The 17,945-nt window shown below is 33.8% G+C and overlaps 1 long non-coding RNA gene across 4 annotated transcripts; it reads right to left on the bottom strand.

The window, feature by feature from the left end:
* Positions 1-5,188: 5,188 nt before the first annotated feature.
* Positions 5,189-16,847, bottom strand: LOC125674325 (uncharacterized). Of its 4 annotated transcripts, none has more exons than XR_008796700.1 (4): positions 15,243-16,847; positions 10,567-10,763; positions 7,760-7,867; positions 5,189-7,235 (listed from the first exon to the last, which is right to left on the bottom strand). It is a non-coding gene; the product is annotated as an uncharacterized LOC125674325 (long non-coding RNA). The 4 variants fall into 4 exon arrangements; XR_008796699.1 differs by having other exon boundaries at positions 15,291-16,847; XR_008796701.1 differs by having other exon boundaries at positions 10,567-10,747; positions 15,555-16,847.
* Between the last annotated feature and the right edge of the window lie 1,098 nt (positions 16,848-17,945).

The following is a 17,945-nucleotide window of genomic DNA, read 5'->3' as shown; positions in this document are numbered from 1 at the left end:
AGCACTTAAAAAGCCGTTACTACAATAATCACAAAACAGTAATTCTTTAGGACTCTTCCGAGCACTCGATTCGATTGAGATGCATTCATCCCTGCCCTGTGACATTCACTTGTGCTTCAATCGAGTAGTCCTGTGGTTAAAAGCCCTTGCGTATCGTAAGAGGCGACTAAATGAAACGGTCCTTTGGATGATATCGCAAAAACCGAGTTTATGTGTCACAGATTTGGCACGATACAGATCCCTCCCTGCTCAAAGTCCGTAAACGCCAAGCATATTTGTAAATAAGATGTGTTTGTGAAACACAAATGCCCCTGATAATAGCCAATTCCGAAGATGGCCAAAGTCACAAGGGCAAATATTTTGGTACCAGTAGAAAGATCTTGTCAAAAGAAATGCTTATGTACAATATGAAAGCTCTAATATTTACCATTTAGAAGTTATGACCAATGTAAAAAAAAAAAAAAAAAATTAAAAGTAGGTCAAATGTCAAGGTCAAAAGGTTCAATAGGTCAAACTCCAAGTTCAAGGTCACGGGTCAAAAATGTAGGTACCCATGGAAAGGTCTTGTCACAAGGAATACTCATGTGAAATATCAAAGCTCTATCACTTACTGTTCAAAAGTTATTAGCAAGGTTAAAGTTTCAGACAGAATGACAGACAGGACAAAAACAATATGCGCCCCGATCTTCGATCTCGACCCGAGTGTGACGTTAAACGATATACAATCAACCAACCATAAGTCAAACACGTATTACCAGTTATAAATTTTAATATCATTCAATATCTCGTTTAAAATATAATCTAAAAAAGTAAATAAAGATAATAAATATCATAAACATACAGTAGGTAAATGCATACAAATTCGCATATTGATGATGAATACAACAACAATGCAGTCTTTAATGTTAATTTTCGAACACATGTCATCATTCCCTGAGAAAGTATGGATGGGTCTACCCAGCTAGAAAGAGAACAAGACGATCATTAAATGTAGAAAAATAAATTACAATTCTGAGTCAATACTTAGCTTATTTCAATTCAAAATATAGGGCTTGTGTATATATACGAGTATGTATATTATATATATTTCTTTGAAATATTTATGCTTATCTAGTTTCGGCAGCCATACGTATAAACACACACACACACACACACACACACACACATATACGTGTATCGACTCCGATCTGGGGACTCAGTCATAACATCTTAAAATGGGGACTGAGAGATTTCATAACATATTTGGCATTGTTCAACTCATTTTACTCTGTAGGTATCCTGATTTAAGTAAACAGAGTGAGTCTTTGAGCTGGACTGATATTTCCATGAATTTAGAAAATGGGGACCCGGAAGTGCCAATCTGAGGACTTCTGTGTAAAATTAGGGGACCCAATTCCTCATAAGCAAACGGAATTGAGGACCTAACCTCAGTCGTTCATACACAGAGAGAAATGGGGACCTATTCATGAATTACAATTTTGGGGTAGCATGGACCTATGAATCATACATGTCATTAATTTTATTGACTGGGTTCTAGGGCAACATGTGGTTTGTCGGACCCATGAACCAAACTGTTTGCTTGGGGTTGTTAATGCAAACAGTTTGGTTCGAAGGACAAAACACGTTTTGTCCGAGAACATATTCAAACAATTTGTTGTCATACCTTTTTACTTTTTATTTCATCATATCTTGTGATGGTTTACATGTTTGCGATCGTTGATTAGATAATAACTTATCCCGCCTACAGTGTGTCGGAAAAAAAGTCATAGATCTCCAATATTTCATCGACTGAGGTACAATAGCTCAATGAGCTGTTCAACAATTACGATTTCATCAGAAATGTTAAACTATTTTAGTTCAGATTTATTTGAGAAATAATTTTTATAGGTATGACAAAAGATTTTGCTAGGGGTCCGATGAATTTAACATCAAAAACAAAAATGGCGAGAATCCTGATCATGACTTGGATGCGTATATGGTAGCCAAAGCCGAATCTGTTTAAAACTCCGAGAAGCTTCCATTTGGTTTTGATGTTGAGATTCGAAAACAGATTGAGAGTAAAAAAAAAAAAAGAAGCAGCCAAACAAAAAACAAAAAAAAGTTGGTAATTTTGCTTATTCATAACTATGGATACAGTGCAGCTACACCTTTAGTTGTACTTCATCGTACACAGGTACATGGTCTGTGCATGGCGAAATAGGTCTTTTTCTTCTCTATGTGTATTGTAGATTGATTTCATTCAAGGCAAAGCTTTTTTATGTCCACAAAACGAAATCGTAAAATATATGTTTAAACTGTACTATGATGAAAAATTAACAAGTCAATGGTCAGATTGTATACAGAAAATTTGACTATAAATGTGGATCCAGCAGGAATTTGCGTTGGAACGGTGGGAGGGGGGGGGGGGTAGAAGTGGCACTGTTATATGTCAAAGTTCCTGGGGAAGCTCCTGAGAATCAGCGATAATTTTATTTTGACACAAAAAATGACAGTTGACAGTTAAAACTGAATGTTTGAAGAATAATGAACCCTGATTTTTATTTTAATTGAATACTCTGTGCATTCCTAGAAATGTCGTCAGTTAAAAAAAGGGTTACATAAAAGTAAAACCAAATTTCTATTATGTACCAAATTGTGCGATACTATAATAGTAGTAATCCATACACACACTGTTTTCTGACGTATTCCCTTTAAATAATTATAAGATTGTGATATTGTTACGGGGTTTTTTTCCAATCAGACTTATCCATGCAAAATAGTTAAGTATGGCTCTATTTTTCCGGCATAAGACCTGCTTCAAAAATTTAACAATTTCACTATCACAAAATTATGGGTATCGTACAGAATCAGAAGCATGGTCTGGTATTTTTATCCCATGAAACATCATCCGTGCAACTGAGTTTGATTCAGGTAGGGCCTATACAATTATATATTGGGAATAAGACACAATCCCGGAACTTTAATCTGCTCATACATTTAGAAAATATTTTGACACTTGACTGGTACAGTTAAACCCGAAAGGTATCATCCATGCATCTAGGGCAGAGAGTTACTTGGAAATAAACTGTTTAAAAATCTTTTCCCCCACTTCGTTGAGGTGAGTTAAAAAATTCCCTTGATTTCACTCAGCCATTATGAGTACCATAATTTTTGAAGGGTCAAAAATGTTAAAATAGTATTACAAGGCAGGTAGCTTAATAGTGTATATATATCATAGGGCATTCGCATGATCGTTGAAAAATAAATTTGCATTCAAGTCAAATATTTCATGTGAATATTAAACAAAACCTTCATATATTATCAAAACATATTTGACAGCCCCGTAGGAAGCAGGTGGGTTTTTGGGGGGGGGGGGGGGGGGGAGCAACCAAATATTTTCAGAAACTACCAAGCAAAAATTTCTTGACGAGAAAAAAGAAAAGAAAAAAAGGTAATCTGACACTATTGTTGTGGGGGCACAAGCATCAAGGAGCTAAGTTTTTCTCTAGTATACTATATATCGGCAAGATTATTGGGGCACGGCCCCTTGGGTTTCTACGGCCATGTTTGTAGCACCCGGTATCGTAATTAATGTTGTGTACTTGAATAAGAAAAACGTGCATTAACCTGAGGACCTTATACACATTGTACACTTACACAAAATAAGAGGTTCAGAAACTTGGACCTTGTACACGCGGTTAAAGTTTAAGGGGAATTACACAAGATAAAGATATAGAAACGGAAGACGATATATAACCAATGAAAGTTTGAAGACTTACACAAGACAAGGGTATATATAGAAAACTGAGGACCTTTAACACAAGGTAAAAGTTTGGGGACTTACACATGATAAGGGTACCTACAGAAACTGAGGACTTTATACACAAGGTAAAAGTTTGGGGACTTACACAAGAGAAGGGTACCTACAGAAACTGAGGACTTTATACACAAGGTAATAGTTTGGGGACTTACACAAGAGAAGGGGGATAGAAACGGGGGACCTTATACGCACGGTAAAAGTTTGGGGACTTACATATGGTAAGGGTACCTACAGAAACTGAGGACTTTATACACAAATAAAAGTTTGGGGACTTACACAAAATAAGGGTATAGAAACTAAGGACCTTATACACACGTAAAAGTTTGGGGACTTGCATAAGATAAAGATAAAAATAGAAATTGAGGACTTACACAAGATAAGGGTATATGTAGAAACTGAGGACCTTATACACATGGTAAAAGTTTGGGGACTTAAACATGGTAAATGTGCCTACAGAAACCGAGGACTTCATACACAAAGTAAAAGTTTGGGGACCTACACAAGGGTAGAGAAACTGAGGACCTTATACACACGGTAAAAGTTTGAGGACTTGCACAAGATAAGGGTATAAATAGAAACTGAGGACTTACACAAGATAAGGGTATATTTAGAAACTGAGGACCTTATACACATGGTAAAAGTTTGGGGGCTTAAAGAAGAGAAGGGTTTATATAGAAACTGAGGACCTTATACACAGGGTACAAGTTTGGGGACTTACATTAAATAATATGGTTTAAACAGAAACCGCGGACCTTATTTACACTGAAAAATTTGGGTACTTGAAAATAATAAACTTATATTCAATTTAGGACATATTACAGTACATGCACTTGATAAAAGTACAGTAAAATGAGGATCTCATACAAGGATATGGTTATTAATTAAAATTGGAGACTTAATCAAACTTAATTGCACCTTTTTTACTTTAAGAAAAGTATGCGATACTTTGGAATTTTTTCATGTAAAATCAAATCATTGTAAAACTTCCTACAACACCTTCAATGTTTGCTACACACATCATGCAAGGCTTGTGAAGCACTGTTCAATCATGCGAGTTCCTTCTATGCAAAGTATGTATTTACATAGTGATAGATCTGCTGCAAAAACTTCACCCTGGGACAGTGCTAACTATGACTCAAATACAGAGCGCATATCATATTTATTCCTCTTTTAGATCCATGAGCTACAAATGACTGCATGTCCCTTATTCACACCAGACACCATTCTCCCGGACCTGCTCACATACTGAGATATTAAGTTATTGACTGACAAAAAAGTACTGAACCATTCAGTCAATACAAACAGTTTAAGTAAAATGGCCTATGGGTATCATGTTTAAATCTTATGATTTAAATGTTGTCTGATCTACTAAGCAACAAAATGTTTAAATTTAGGTAAAAAATCAAAATTTATTATCAAATTAATTTCACAAATTCAATTGATAAAATTCTATTACAGTTTCAGTTGTAAATACATTATCTAATACTTCTGATGTTCATTCAAGTCAGTTGTGTTCGTAGATACTCGACCTTCAACATAGCATGAAAACAAACATTTATTACAATACTATAAAAAGTAAATTTCCAAAATACCTCCAGACAAATTTTTTCTTGAAAATACATGTGTTAAAGAATCTGACTTTAAACTCATCATCATTCATACAATTGTCATCATTTCATTTCAGATATAAAATTATATCACATGACCAACTGATCAATATTACATGTACATGTAATATGCAAATTAACATATTCTCTGCATTTTGATTAAACAATGTGCCCATGGGCCACAATGCTCACCTGAGTAATTATGACCATTCTTGTTTTTAATCAGAAGATTTTGTTCTCTACATATTCCTATGAAAAACTTTTATTTGATTACTCATTGTAGCCCAGGAGGTAGTGGGGGGGATTCATGACTAGAGCAAACTTGAATCTATGCTTACCATAGGATGCTTCTATATATATGTGACTAATCATTACTTTTTTATTCATGGGGAAAATAGTTTTAAAGAATTTTGCTATGTATTCCTGTGTAAAAAATTTGACCGCCCATAGTTGTCCCACCCTACCTCAGGGCCACAATTGGACCAAACTTGATTCTACACTACCTGAGGATACCTCCATATAAAATGAATTATCATGGCTATGCTGTTCTTGAGAAATAGATTTTAAGGATTTTCCCTATGTATTCCTAGGTATTGATTGTTCATAATGGCCCCACCCTACTCCCAGGGGTCATGATTTGAACAAACTTGAATCTACACTACCTGACGATGCTTCCATATAAATGTGACTGATTATGACTCTGCTGTTCTTAAGAAGAAGATTTTAAAGATTTTTCCTATGTAAAACTTTGATTGCCCATAATGGCTCCACCAATACCCCGGGGTCATGATTTGAATAAATTGAATTTACACTTTGTCAGAAAGCTTTCATTTAAGTTTCATCTTTACTGACCCAAAGGTTCTTGAGAAGAAGATTTTTGAATGACAACACCCAATTTTACTTTTTCTTAATTATTTTCCCTTGAAAGACGATGTGGCCCTTCATTTGCACAAACTTGAATTCGTAATTTGTGCCAAGTCTGGTTGAAACTGGCCCAGTGGTTCTGGAGAAGAAGATGATATTGTAAAAAGTTGACAATGACTGATTGATAGATTGATTTTATGTTGTTTTACATCCCGTTTGAGATTTTCAGTCATATAGAGACCTCACCATATACCAGCGAAGGGCTTCAAATTTAGACCTTTACTCGGAACTTAGTGAGGGATCTTTATCATTCCAACACCTGCCATGACACGGAACCTCAGTTTTTAAGGTCTCATCTGAAAGACCTGAAACTATTATTTCAATGTGTTGAGCGCTTGGCCATGGAACAGTTGCTACCTATTTCTTATTGACTCAGGTCAAGTCGCAGCAGGGATTCGAACATCCGACCTTCCGGTCACAACAACGACAGACAACAGACAAATTTTGATCAGAAAGGCTCACTTGAGCCTTTGGCTCATATGAGCTAAAAAGCTGAAATTTGTCAAAATCTATTTTGATAATGATTCAACAAATTCTTTTATGTACAATTTATGTAAATTGTAAGAACTGTAAACAAAAATATCATTTTTCATACAGATACCATCAATTCTAGTGAACAATCAAAGTAGTATCAAAATCAACATTTTCTCTGTTTTTTAATTAGATTGTAGACTTGGTCTCTTACATTTCTCCAAGTTCTTTTTGAAAGGTTTTTATCTTTTTTCAAAACATTTGTTACATCATTTTTCCCAGGTACCTTCAACATGGTAATAAAGTGTGAAAAATGTTTGTGAATGGAGTTATTTCAGATGAAGTCCATGGCTTTTTCTGTAACTTCTGTCGCTTGGATGAAGACTCATCTATTTCTCTGGAGCATCCGCTATCAGATACTGCCTCCCTCTTCCCTAAAATCAAGTTTTTCAGACTATAATTTTGGTTGGTAGTATGGTATGTGTATAGATATTGCAAATTGCTCAGAAAGTGGTACATCATGACTGGCTAAATATTTTGAGAAGAGTGAAGTGATTTTTATCATATGAATGCGATTTAGGAGAGTGATTGTTTACATATTTATCTTTCATTAATTGAATGGTGACTGTGTACTTGAGTGGTTAACTATGCACAAAATTATATACTTTGTTCTACTAGGAATTTAATCTCAGCTCCCCCATCTCCATTCAGAAGACTTTTGTGTGAAGTACAATGTCTTTCATACTGGCAAAGTTCACTCAATGCAAATAACTTGTGTCCTGAACTAAACCTTGCTCTATTCTTGAGTATAATCATCCTGATTGCCATTCACAAACTCCATTTCAAGTCTTGAGAACTACACATTTCCATGTATGTAGTCCATGTTGGGCTTATGCTTACAATACCAAGTAAAGAAACTTGATGCTCAAAATTGTTTCATGCAGTGTGTATACAGTACCTGGAGTCACAGTTTGGAAATTCTGGTTGTCTTGACTGTCATCTATTTCCTCCTCACTCTGATCCTCATCATCCACACAAGAACTGGCATCAATATCCTTTACTTCCTCTGGAAAAAATTGCAACTTAATTTTAAAAACACAAATATTTAAACCAGAATAGAAAGTGCCATTTTATGATAGGCACACATATTCATAGGTCAAAACCTTTGTAATGTGAGGTATGAGCCTCCACCTTTTTGTTTTAAGTTTGCACAATTATCATAGGCCTTGGATCCCTGATTTTATGGCATTAGTAATGAAAAACAAGAGGTACTGTGAGCAATGCTCACTAAGAATACCCCCCCCGCTTACCCCAATCTCCCAAAGGGTGTTGGTAATAGGTATAAACGACCTCTTTTCTGAGTGTAAAAAACAAATGGCATGACAAACCGAACCATATTGCTACTTCGATGTCTAGTGCACGTGACCTTTGACCTTTTGACCCCAAAATCGATAGGGAACATCTTCATCCCATGGGTAGTCCATATATATGATATGGTGACTGTAGGTGGAAAGGATAACGCTTTAGATCCCGGAAACCATATTGCTACTTCGATGTCAAGTGCGCTTGACCTTTGACCCCAAAATCGATAGGGAACATCTTCATCCCATGTGTAGTCCATATATATGATATGGTGACGGTAGGTGGAAAGGATAATGCTTTAGAGCCCGGAAAACATTGCATCTACAGACAGACGGACAGACAGACAACCCGATTCCAGTATACCCCCCACAACTTGTTGCAGGGGGGGGGGGGGGGTATAATAATATTAATTTTAACTGTTAGTACTGCCAAGATAAAAGAAATGCTGTGGTCAAAATTCTACATTAAAACACTGTAAGTATAGAAAGTATACATATCAAACTTCTACAGGGTGAATAAATACATGTACAGTAAAACATCCCTATAGCAGAATACCAAGGACTGACCATTTAGCTCTCATAAACGTAATTTATATTGTTAAGTTGTCAACATGGTTTACAACGAAACGGAATGAAAATCACTTTGCTTTAACATGTTTAATGACCCTCTCTACACTGAACACTAATTTCAGGGTACTTTTGTGTAGTTCGACCGATCCACCATTTGATATAAAATAGAATAATTTGCAATCTGCATTGTATTACATAATTTATAAAGATTAATTCAAGCATTCTAAACACTATATTAGTCCATGATAGAGTAATTAAAAACTTAATTTGCATATATTTTTCCCATTTGAGTTAGCAAAATTTGCCATTTCAGCAAGTTTGTTTACATATGCTAAAGTCATAGCCTAACGTAGCAAGAAATAAGGTATTTCATTGGATGACAAGAATGAACCAATTACATCACTTTTGAATGTAATGGTTTGGACCATGTATATTTGCCTGGATAGGTCAGTTGGTAGAGCACCTGTACTAGTGATGCAGGAGTCTCAGTTCGATACCTGGTCCTGACATACATTTTCTCCTTTCTTAGTACGGGAAATTCCCAATCTATTTTAGTCTAAAGTAGAAAAACTATGTGAAACCCACTTTTTGTTTAACACAAGGTAGTAAACAATAGATTGTCCATCTAACCAACAGTTCTGACACACTGTTGAGCACCAATTTTTTTTGACACCTTATTTTTGTAAGAAAGTCATATAGTATTTATTAGCAAGACAAATTTTTTATAGAAATCTGTATATTGTTGAAAATAATCCTTAACATTAAAAATACATGTAAGCAGACAGTCTCAAGTCATTACATAAAAATAAAGCTCTAAAGAAAAAGAAGTGATTTGCAGCAGTAGTGAAACAGTGAAAATTTCATACCAGCATACAATATATTCTAAAGAAAGCTATTAAATTAGGGTTTGTTTGGGTAACCATAAACAAATATATACACTTTTCGTTATAGGTCCAGCAAATTTGCTGTATGTATAAACACTGTACATTGACCATTTCACAACTTCTGAGCTTATGTATTCATTCAAGTTTCATATAAGTTAGAAAAAGATGAACCCTAAGATGAAATTCAGTAAATTGCTTCAAAACTGTTGTACTCGGGTTGTAACCATAGTCTTAAGTTAGCATATTGAAGATAGATAAATTATAAATTTGCTTTTCTCTGAGTGTTAAGTTTAATAAAAAATTCTGGTGATAAGTTTCAACAAAACAAGAACATAATGCACAAAAATAAGATCTTTCCATGGATTTGTATTTTTTGCACTTCTTTTGGTCGTCTACCGATAAAAGAGTCATGCAATCGATATCTTATTTTTGATTCAGCTAACATGAAATATAGCATTGCAAATGAGCTGAAATTAGATTGAATCATTGTCGGAAACCCACAGTTGATTACGATTCGTTCCTCTCTCCATCACCCATGGGTCCATTCATTCCTACTCGCTCGTTCTCATGAATAATTAATGAGGCAATTTGATTGGGCGCTCATAGAAAACCCTAAGCGATTTGTCCAATCAAAAAGACGCTTTCACCCCAATTTCGGTATAGAATTGCTGTGGTAGCAAAGTTAAGTTAGTGCTACCTTTAAAAACAGAAGAGTTCCATTACTATAACGATTACTTTGATTGGACGATATTTTAAAATATTTATTCATTAGAACGAGCGAGTAGGAATGAATGGACCCACAGGTGATGGAGAGAGGAACGAAGTGTAATCAACTGTGGGTTTCCGACGATGAGATTGAATATTTACATGTGTATATTCATTCATCCACCTCAAATCACACATACACACACACACAAAAAAAAACAAGCATGCAAATATGGCTTCATTACCTTTCTTCTCCAAGGATACATGTTACCAGGCCCATAATCAATACAACAGTTCTGTATCTGGAGGTATTGGTTTTAGAGAGTAAAAGCAAATAACTGGCTTCTCATCTATCTCAATGACTTTTGGCTTACAATTTGGATGAAGATGATCATCGTTTAACAGGCGTCCAAACGAACCGTCTTCCTGTGAAGCATCAACCCTTAATGAAAAAAAATTGCACCATAAAATTCAGCCTAGCTTGCATGACTATGATTTTGTCACTGGAAAATGTTGATGCTGCTAAATAATATCATAAAGGCAAGATTTCTGGAGCTACAATTCACTTGTACATGTTGTATGAACTATACATGTAAATTATAAATACATTTGTATTTGAAATGATTTGAAAACAGGATGCAACTTCGAAAAAATCTTGCAGATTATTTTGCACAAATACTACAAATAAAAATATGGTTTTCAAACCTGTCTTTGCCCTGAGTAACCGAAAGTAGCAAACTTGTGACGATCGAGATCAACAGTTTTAAACATAGTCTGACATTCCTATGTAATCATGAAGATTTCATATAAAATTTTGAAAATCTTTTTTAATACTGTACAATAAAAATAAGACTTTTCTTGTTTTTTTTTAAAGATAAATTTCAATAATTCTAAGGATCATTAGCTTTTGTATTGTACGTATGGTTCAAAAGCTGATGTTCAAGGTGTCGCATTCCAAACACCAGCTACCTAAATATAACTTGTATGCAATTTTTTTCACTAAAAGAACTTTAATTCTATGAGGAAACCCTTAGTACTTGTATACATAATATTGCTTGACTACCTTATGAATTTCACCTCAGTAGAAGACCGATAGGATTAGTTTATTGGACATGAAACTTGTGAAGTTGATATCAAATAGACATAAATTAGGATGTAAAAGTTCAAGTTTTTGACCTGCTTAAGGCAAGGTTTACGACATTTTGATATGTGGCGAACAAAGTCATGTTGCATATCAGTATGTTCAGTAGGAATTTATCTTTTAAAAATTGACTTTTTAAAAAAAATCGCCTGTGTCGTTTTTTGACCAGATGGGCTTATTTTTGTGATGTTTTACATTTTCGGGATCTTTGTACAAAAGGGAATACTAGTGGTATAAAAACTACACGAGGCAAACTTATGGGGTAAAAAGCTGGTAGAATTTTTGAAAAGAGTATTATCTATAAGATTATCCTAATTGTTAGAAAAACTAAAAAAAAATAGCAGTTTTTATATCCTGAATAAAATTTAAATTGGTTATTGTCATGGCAACAAAAAATGTATATTGAGCAGCTTTATAAGGTCTACGTCAGAAAAAAATTACTTTAAACATAATATTTGGACCATAAATATTTGTCTTTGAGGATACTATTCACAAACAATGATCGATTATACATGTAACAGCATCAAATTAAATCCTGCTTTCCCTACTGCAGTCTATGCAAAAGACATCGGACAGTCGGACCTGACCAATGTGCAGTGCCTCAGGTCCGATGCGTCATTTTTTACACCGGACCGGTATGTCCGATGTCTCAGTGTCCGGTTTTGTGCTAATTACTATTTTGACGCAGAGTCATTTAAATGTTTGTTATAATTAAGTAAAAAATATTACATAAATCCAAATACGTAAATGAATGTGATTAAAACCGCATGGACCGTCTAAAGTATTATGCGGGAGGGATCCCCGGTATAGTATTACTAGTATAATAAATAAAATTTCCTTGGTTTTGCATTTTCACGTGTTTCACTTTTTTACATTAGGTTTTTCGGTTTGACAAAATTTGGTTCGGTCCAGTGTGTTCATTGATTACATAGGACCGAATGTCCTGTGTGGTCCAAAACACTTTCGCATGGACTGCTACTGAGCAAGATTCGCAGAGATTACATGGTCACAACATAATATTAATGGTTCAAATTAACCGTAGCGCATACTACATATGTATATATAAAAATCAGAGCTCCAGATAATTTTTTACCACAAAGAGTATTTACCCCCTGATTTTCAAATCAATGGGTATTTTGCTTTTGAGAAAAAGTCAAAAGAGTATTTTGTTAATTTACTGATTATCTGCTGTTTGCCACTAATACAGAATTTGATCACTTAGTCTAAATATAACCATATATCATATGACTGAGTGTCTGGCATATCAAAATTTAATACCTAAACAATTTTCAAAATCCCAATGACAATGAATCTCAAATACATCTACGAATTAACATTTAACGGAGAAGGTTTTTGGTAAGAATTTTTAGCTGGTTATTATTTATATTGCACAATTTCATTAAAGAGTTTGGGTCCCTAATTCCCATATTTGTTTTCCTGTACATTTTGTTTTTTTAATTGCATTCATGAAGGCAAGCAATTATCATATAATGTGATTACAAACACAAATAAGACACTACCCCAAAATTTAGTTAAATTTGACTTAAATTGTGTTTACTTGAACTTGATTAAGTTAAACAATTACATTGTATTTTATGAAATGTAAATTACTTTGCTGGTACAGTAGCAAAGGAATTCTGGGAAGGTTTCACACAAAAATTTGCTTGACAATTAATGTATAGATTTCAGTTTGAATTTCCTGTTCTTACACGATTGTCTATATTGAGCTCGCTTTGCAAGTGGCACGTTGCGCCTTGCTACGCTTGTTATTATTATATGTTCATGCTTTTTACAGTGAATAAAGCTCATATTATATTTATATCCTTTTCATAACTGTGACATCACAAGGGTTTTAATGTAAACAATGTAATTGATAAAGTCACATGAAATGGATTCGAATATCTAACAGTATAAAAACACAAACTAAAACACTGTGTAAATAGGTGAGCGGTAAATCTAGTACTGCCGACTCCCGATGGTCCCGGATTGCGATGTTTTAAAGATAATATTAAAACCGGTCAACAGAATTACTTCATACTTCTCGGGAACAATCTTTATGTCCAAATTGATTCACACAATTAAAAAAAACCCAATAACAATAAGTATAAATTCTTAAACTTGAAATGTCACCTACTCAAAAGCGGTAAATCTAGTACTGTGTTATAAATGCAAAAACCGAAAACGGTCACTTTTCATTCCATGCATGATTTAAAAAGATACTTAAAAACATAATTTAAAAAGAAAAAACGATGTTGAATAAATCTTTTATGTTTTACTAGAAGTATTTCTTCTTTTTCACAGTTTTAATGATTCCAAAATATACATGTAGGCCTATATAGTGTACTGCCGACTCCCGATGGTCCTGGATTGTTTATAGATAATATCAAAACCGACCAACAGAATAACTTCATTCTTCTCTGGAACAATCTTTATGTCCAAATTGATCCACACAATAAAAAAACCCAATGATATATAGATAAATTCTTAAACTTGAAATGTTGCCTCCTCAAAAGTGGTCATTTATAACCAATTTTCCACTTGGGATGAAAGTGAAAACCTTTACATAGCAAATCAGTTTAATTACCATCTGATGCGAGGCAAACCGCATTGCCTATAAATTTTGAACAACAAATCCTAGGTGTAGTAAATTTTTCGGGGGGGGGGGGGGGGGGGGGGGGGGGGGGGGGGGTGTTGGGGGGGGGGGGGGTGTTAATGGGGGCAAATCAATTTAAAAAAAATGACATATCGAAATTCCAAGGGGTGTTCTATTAATTAAGAGAATATCTATTATTTAAAAATATTATATATTTGTATCTAAAATCAAATGTTTTTATTATATTTTCTAAACTCCGGTTTGAATTTTTTTCTTCCCCAGCAAAACAATATCTAATAAGAATTTTGAAGGACCAATTTTACATGTACATAAAGAAATCAATTTATCTTTTAGTTTTGTCAGCCAAGTTTAATAGTTCCAGAACAACAAGAAGTAGCGATAGTGGCATTTTATATTTACCAAAAGTTCGAACTGAATATTATAAACGGTCTTTTAAGGTATCCTCCACAATTTTATGGAATCAGTTGCCTGAGTCTGTCAGAAGCTGTGGTTCTATTACATCTTTTAAATCAGCATATTTGCAGCATTATTACTCAAATAAGTGATATATAGATATGATGTATATGTTTTGTTTTGTTTTTTGTTCCCCCAGAACAATATGTAAAATAGAATATTTCTTCAAGACAATTAGTAATAAATGTGTAATTAAAATTCATCAAATTAAATTTAATTTGTAATGAGGGCTCTGGGTAGAACTACGTCCATATCGTAGAATCGTGGAAAACACATAATTTATATGGCTTAGAGTTCTGCCATAATTTAGAAACACAAAGAATGCCTAATAATGGTAAATTTTATTAATTTTTAAAAGTAATTTGTTTCCGTTATAATGGTAATTTTCTTTGGATCATATTAATTGTGTTATGAGCTATGCTTGTTAACCGTACCTGTATCGGTGTCCGTTTTCGGTTTTTGTATTTATAACACAGTACTAGATTTACCGCTTTTGAGTAGGTGACATTTCAAGTTTAAGAATTTATACTTATTATTATTGGGATTTTTTTAATTGTGTGAATCAATTTGGACATAAAGATTGTTCCCGAGAAGTATGAAGTAATTCTGTTGGCCGGTTTTAATATTATCTTTAAAACATCACAATCGGGAGTCGGCAGTACTAGATTTACCGCCCACCGTGTAAATATAGCTGAATAATGAACTTTATTTACCCTAAAAAGTAATCCAGATAAAGACGAAAATTCAGCTCATTTTCTCACCGTTTTTCTCCCTTCGAATTTACACACCATGCTGACATTAAGAACTCTCGGGATTATTCATAGTGAATTCACTGAGTTCGAGTTACGCCCGTGTTTATCTTGCTACATTGTCAATACATGGAAACGAATTCTTTTGTTAAACTGGGTCCGTAGGACAATATCATATAACCTAAATTACGGAATAAACTGTATATTAAAGATATGCGGTGCAGATAACGGTATTATGCCCACCAATCTAATTCTTTCACAAGAAATTACCCATACCTTCACCTAGCCTGTCAGCTGTCAAGGAGAATACGCGGGTATTAAAATGAAAGTTGAATGGGGAGGTGAATACCGATCCCGACCAGAATCAAGACGAAGAAAATCAGAAATTTTACAATAATAGGGGGGAAATCGAGGCGGGCGGGAATGAGAATATATAAAAATTTTTATCATGGTCTAACACATCTATGGCGATCGACAAGAAATTGCACGGATGTAAGAGAGTATAAACAAGATTACAGCACTGCAGAATGACAAGAAATCAAACGCTCGATGCGCATTTTCAACACCCATAATATGCCTTGTAACCTCAATCAGCTGTTTACAGTGGTTTACACAGGAACTTGGACCTACGTTAGATACCACCACACAAAAAGAAATCCAGAGAAAATTTAAATTTTTAGGACTTATGAAGTATTCTTTTAACATTAGTTTGAAAATAGTTAATCTAGAGCATTATTTAGTTAATCTAGAGCATTTTAATATAATATTATAAGTATAATCTAACATTAATAAATGTATGTTACCATCTAATATGCATCATGCAGCTTATCATAATAATCCTGAGCGTGTGGTCCCAAGAATAATTATGAGAAAAAGAATTCTATATGTCAGAACTTGGGATTTTTTCCGGTTTGAGAGAGTTTGTTAAAATATTAGCGTTTTGTTAATAATCAAAGAATACAATGTTATGAAATGGCAGACAATTAATATTAACACACAGCTTTAGGCTAGTTAGACCACAATGAGATATTATTCATTTATTAATCTTAGGAATTGTGTAGAATAAAAGAAAAAAAGCAAAACAAATGGTTGTAGCTATATTATTTATAATTTATATCAGTGATTTGATCACTTTTTAAATCATTGAATGCATTGCTGCAGCACTAGCATCCCTAGTATAAACAATCTGAAAACATTTATTACAATTATTTTAGTCTTAAGCAATAGAAAACAAGTGCGTTATCAATTGAGTAACAATGAAGTACGTTGATGTTTTATTAAGTAAATCCCTTTTAGATTTTCTTATTTTAGAGCTCTGTGTTTTCTGAAACAAAATGTGCTGAAAGTTAATGAAAATTTGCGGCATAAAAAATGGAAGAAGAAAAAAGGGGGAAAAAAAAATCGGATATTGGCATAATATTTTGTGACCTTATGTGACCTTTGTATATGATATCCCATAACTTAAAATCAATATTCATTTCATAACAGGGATGGCAACAGGTTTCTAATGATGAATTATTGCATCATTCTTAGGAACACCACAAACAGCAAAGAGGGGTCTGATCCTATCTTGTCCTTTTGTTTGGTAGTGCCCCCCCCCCCTACCCCATTGAAATTGCTTTCTAAGGTCCTGATAAGGTCTACAAATTTTAGACACAAGTCAAAATGACATGTTCTATTTTAAGCATGCGTAACAATAAGTGAGAGGAAGGACTATATATAGTAATAGGTAGATGAATTAAAGAAGAAAAGGGGGGATAGACTCCGATCTCAAGTTTGGCTTCAAAAACCTACATTACTGTAACAGGGTTTCTGTCGAATTAAACAATAAAGTCCTGTATGGGTTCTTAGATGTCGATCACCTCCATTTTATTGCCAGAATCTAAGCTTTAGATATATATATATATATATATATATATATGTATGACACTCTGAAACATATCAAACAAATAATTATATTTACAATCATATACATCAAAGTATTACTTATTTACACAAATTACTTCTTTGAAATATATGTTACCATGATATTATAAAAGCTTAAAAACACTGATACTATATATTTATGATTTTCTATAATGACTATACAGACATTATTCATTATAATCATAGAATATATCATGAACACCATCATACCATTCTATGGGAATAAGTGATGTGGCAATAATCCCTCATTTAACAAAAATGTCCATGGAGATTGACTGTAAATTATGAAGTTTACATAAATAAACTTGCATCATAAAAATATCAAGCATGTATTTAAAAATATACCAAATCTGTGAAACACATAAATTTAACTTATTTCAAGCCAACTGATTTATGCCTCACAAAATATCTTTCTCACTGTGCAAGTGCTATGGAATTAAATCTACCAAATTATTACGTTTACTGCAAATTAGAAATAATATTAAAGTTAGAAAATAAGCTTACCTTGTTAAAGAAATGATCAGTCAACAGTCAAATATCTGTCATATATTTTCACCAACTTCTCTATAAACCAACTAGACAAAGAATGACTGAACACCACCAAGAACTTTTGGAGGGAAAAAGAACTGACCAATAAAACACCAGCTAACAACACTAAAACCAATAGGAACTTCGAACACTTTCAAACCTATTTACAAAAGTTTGATTATAATGACCTAAGGCAAAATTCAATAAATCAGA

This window comes from Ostrea edulis, chromosome 7 (assembly GCF_947568905.1).
Source record: "Ostrea edulis chromosome 7, xbOstEdul1.1, whole genome shotgun sequence".
Lineage (NCBI taxonomy): Eukaryota > Metazoa > Mollusca > Bivalvia > Ostreida > Ostreidae > Ostrea > Ostrea edulis.
The sequence above is the reverse complement of the archived record's forward strand: the minus strand, read 5'-3'. Positions and strand labels throughout refer to the sequence as shown.